Source organism: Cibotium barometz, chromosome 24 (assembly GCF_041138505.1).
Source record: "Cibotium barometz isolate CiBa-2024 chromosome 24, ASM4113850v1, whole genome shotgun sequence".
NCBI classification, from domain to species: Eukaryota; Viridiplantae; Streptophyta; class Polypodiopsida; order Cyatheales; family Cibotiaceae; genus Cibotium; species Cibotium barometz.
The window spans coordinates 29,879,314-29,883,944 of record NC_141069.1 but is presented as its reverse complement, the minus strand read 5'-3'; the positions used below and the strand labels follow the sequence as shown (position 1 = coordinate 29,883,944).

At 42.0% G+C, this 4,631-nt stretch overlaps 1 long non-coding RNA gene across 1 annotated transcript in view; it reads right to left on the bottom strand.

Annotated features, from left to right (window-relative positions):
* The window catches only part of LOC147625156 (uncharacterized), a 3,016-nt gene extending 842 nt beyond the window's left edge, over window positions 1–2,174 (bottom strand). The window contains exons 1-2 of the long non-coding RNA XR_015269028.1: window positions 1,929–2,174; window positions 1–5 (exon numbers count right to left, since the gene is read on the bottom strand). The exon at window positions 1–5 is cut by the window's left edge and continues 125 nt beyond it. This is a non-coding gene — a long non-coding RNA (uncharacterized LOC147625156). The remainder of the gene's footprint in view (window positions 6–1,928) is intronic.
* Window positions 2,175–4,631: the final 2,457 nt, after the last annotated feature.

Here is a 4,631-nt window from a genome sequence, read left to right as displayed (position 1 = left end):
TTGATCTGACTTGAGCAAAAAGAGAACCCAAAAGGCAATCAATTAAATTAAAACTCGCTAATTGTAGGGATTCATCTATATAGGATTAACCACAACCCCACCTCCCTCCACGTGGGCAAAGGAGGTGGGGCTATTTCAAAATAACTACTCCTCCTTCAAGCGTGGAGGAGCCAAATCTCACATCTTCCAATGCGATTTTGAATTTGAATCTAAGAAGATCTCATCTCACATCTTTCAATGAAATCTTTGTATACATGCTTACATACCTATAGATACACACACTTCTATATATTATGTATGTATGTGTATCTATAGGTATGTAAGCATGTATATATAAATAGTGTGCATGTGTGTGTGTGTGTGTGTGTGTGTGTGTGTATGAGAGAGAGAGAGAGAGAGAGAGAGAGATTACATGTGTGTGTGTGTGTGTATGAGAGAGAGAGATTACATGTAAGATGCATTTATTTGAGAGTGAGCACACCTCACCACCATCCCTACCATTAAAATTTATTAAAATTATATCTGTGTGTGTAAATCTATTTAAGTGTGTGTGTGTGTGTGTGTGTGTGTGTGTGTGTGTGTGTGAGAGAGAGAGAGAGAGAGAGAGAGAGAGAGAGAGAGAGAGAGTTTCCATGTGAGAGAGTGTATGTGAAGAGAGAGAGAGAGAGAGAGAGAGAGAGAGAGAGAGAGTGTGTGTGTGTGTGTGTGTGTGTGAGAGAGAGAGAGAGAGAGAGAGAGAGAGGCTGAGAATTTCTATGTAGGAGATAGTTTTTGTGGGAGGAGATAGTGTGTGTTTTCATTAGTGTATGTGTGGTGTGTACATGTGTGTGTGTGAGAGAGAGAGAGAGAGAGAGAGAGGCGATAGATAATTTCTACGTAGGAGATAGTTTGTGTGGGAGGAGAGAGTGTGCATTTAGATTAGTGTATGTGCGGTGTGTACGTGTGTGTGTGTGTGTGTGTGTGTGTGTGAGTATATGCATGCATGTGCGTACATATGTATCTATGTGTAGAATGTGCTTGAGAGAGAGAGTGAGATGGGGCAGACCTGGAGAGAGAGAGAGAGAGAGAGAGAGAGAGAGAGAGAGAGAGATGTAATGAGGGAGGGTGAAAAGAGAGAGAAAGAGAGTGAGAGATAGAGAATAAAAAGTATCTTTTAATAAAATATAAATTAAATAGAAAACATATATGTATATATGTGTATACATGTGTGTGTGTGTGTGTGTGTGTGTGTTTATTTACATTTATATATACATACATACATATGTATATGTGTGTGTGTGTGTGTGTGTGTGTGTGTGTGTGTGTTTAGATGTGTGTATGATATATCTATCTATATATTTAAAAGTGACCACAACTTATCACCCATCTTCGCACATTAAAATTTAATCAAAATTAATTAAATTATGTCGATGTTTGTATTTATATTTTTAAATACATGTATATATGTATAAGTATATGTGTCTATGTATAGGTTTATGTATCTAAAACATAATATTGTATATACTATATATTTACATATGTGTATGTGTGCGTGAGAGAGAGAGAGAGAGAGAGCGCTTCTATGTATGGGAGAGTGTAAGAAGAGAGAGGGAGTGTGTGCATGTGTGTGTGTGTGTGTGTGTGTGTGTGTGAGAGAGAGAGAGAGAGAGAGAGAGAGAGAGAGCATGTGTGTATGTGTGTGCATGAGAGAGAGAGAGAGAGAGAGAGAGAGAGAGAGTTTCAACATTTGAGAATGTGTGTACGTGACAGAGAGAGAGAGAGGGTCATGTGCATGTGTGTGTGTGTGTGTGTCAGAGAGAGAGAGAGAGAGAGATGGTTGTAGAGAGGGAATAGTCCTTTTCTGGAACCTTGGTCGGCCGTAGCAATGTGCGGGTGCAATACTAGTATATACTTATATGTCGAATATTTAAGTAGGACCTACTGCGCACCTGTAGCACTGAAATGGATGGATCCACAAAGGTGATATTGTTGACGGAGGCAAAGAGGCGTTCTGCGAGGGTTCCTTGGCAATGGCTGCCTGCAGAGCTTCACCCCAAACACCCACCTCCACCTCGTTCCTTGTTTGCTATTGCTGAGTGGCATTGTTAAGCTCCTACACTGCCTTCATGCTACGATATTCACCTCTGTGTGCTTTGTATCCCCTTGCTCAGCACGTCCCCCACCCCAATCAACATTTTGAGCGTCCATTTGAGTGGTGAAAAGCCCGACTTAGTAACGGTTCTCTCTCTCCCAAAATGAGGCGAGTTTGAAATTTAAAAGGTGGAAATAGATGACCCCCCTCAACTGACCTTGCAGGCATTAGGGACACCCCTCATAAAGGAAAGCAGCTGAGACAGACAGACGTGGCATATAGGTGTAAGCTCTATAATATATACTAGTATTGCGCCCGTGCATTGCTGCAACCGACTAAGGTTCCAGAAAAGAACTATTCCCTCTCTACAACCATCTCTCTCTCTCTCTCTCTCTCACATGCACATGCACATGCACATGACCCTCTCCCTCTCTCTGTCAACGTACACACACTCTCAAATGTTGAAACTCTCTCTCTCTCTCTCTCACATGCATACACATATACACACCTGCTCTCTCTCTCTCTCTCTCTCTCTCTCTCTCTCTCTCTCTCACACACACACACACATATATAAATATATAGTATATATAATATTATGTTTTAGATACATAAACCTATACATAGACACATATACTTATACATATCTACATGTATTTAAAAATATAAATACAAACATCGACATAATTTAATTAATTTTGATTAAATCTTAATGTGCGAAGATGGGTGATAAGTTGTGGTCACTCCGGGTCTCAGTCAACCCCAACTTCTTGACTAACGATGAGTAGTTCAAGAAGTTGTGGCTAGCTCCATCATCAATAAAAACTGTGACTCTACGGCCACCTACTATGGTGCCATACATGTGCACCATGTCATGCGGACCTACAATAGGCTGCCACATCGCTGGTGTCACTGAACAAGCGTGATGCTCATCACAATGACACACTGTCACCTCTCTGAACTCTGCAGAACTGAGAGGAAGTCTCTGCACTGTATGCAACTGCCTAAAGGATTTACCATCTCTTTTGGGCTCGTTGCCACTCGTGCTGGCTTTAGGCTTTGGACACTCAGCCTTCATGTGCCCTACATCTTTGCAATTAAAGCAACGATTTTCCTTTTGCGCTTTAATATACTACTCTTTCTTTTGGATTTCGCTGTCTCTTTTCTTCCTGGATGGTCACGGTTTTTTAGACCAATGACCACCCTGTCCTTCCTGGTCCATCCTATCCCCCTGCTTATCATTGCGGAACCCTTTTATTTTAAGGCCTGACCTCCTCTTCTCACTACCCTCGGCCCTGCTACTAGAACCACCACGCGCACTATGGCGCTTGATGTTATCAAATATCTACGCATACTTAATTGCCTCTGCTAAGTCTTTAGGCTGTAATCACCTTCCATGAACTCCAATGGCTTCCGACGATCATTAGCATAATGTCTCATCCTTTCTTGATTGTTCTTCATATCAGCTTTGCATTGTTGTAAGAGTGCATCCAACTTTTACATCTCCTCTTTTGCATTAGGATTCACCCCTTCTTGCTTTTGAACCATCATTGACATATTCACTTTATACGCATAAAGTGCCTCAAAAAAGGAGATATGCCAATGCTCTAATGATGCATGCTATTATGAGAAAGCTTGGCAAGCAGCAACCACTCATCCCAAACACCTTGCGTATCATGGCAATAGTGCCTTAAGTAAGTTACTTGTTCACCCTCTCGGTTTGTACATCGGTTTTGGGGTGATAGGAGGTGCTGGGTGTCAAAACAGTCCCCATGATCTCAAACAATGTCCTTCAAAATGAACTCATAAACTTCAAATCTCAATCACTAACAATTTGTTGTGGCACTCCATGCAACTTGAACACATGATCCACAAACTGTTTTGCAACCATAGATGCTGAAAATTTGACCTTGGAAGGAATAAAATGTGCCACTTTTGTCAAGCGGTCTACCACCACATATATACTATCCCATCCCCTTGTATGACGAGGCCCTATGATGAAATCCATGGAGATGTGTGTCCATTTGCCATTGAGAATAGAAAAAGGCTGAAGAAAACCACTGGGCTTATGCGTGGGATCCTTGTTTTGCTGACAAGGCAAGCAGCTTGTCACAAAAGTATACACATCCTTCCACATTCCTTTCCAATAAAAACTCTTCGGCACCTTCTCAAAGGTCTTAAACAGTCCCACGTGTCCCCCTGACAACAATGGAGAAAAATGAATCTCTTCTAACACCCTCTTCTTGTAGCTTGATGTAGGCACAAGGTAGACTTTACCTTTGTTGTAGTAGATGAGTCCATTACGAAGTTCAAAATGTAGCAAATCATCATGGGCTCCTTGTTGCTGTAATTTATGCCATATTGGTGCCACTTCCTCATCCAATAGGTACTCTTCTTGGATATCCAAAATCCAATCTTTATGTACCTCTGGGACTGACACCCCCATCAGGCTTTCTCTTTCGTCGGAAGAGGAAGCGAGCCTCGCCTTCAGGCACATTCCACCATCTGCCGTATAGTCGGCACTCGCCCCAGCAGAGGGGAGATCCGGGATCTTCTCGAGGCC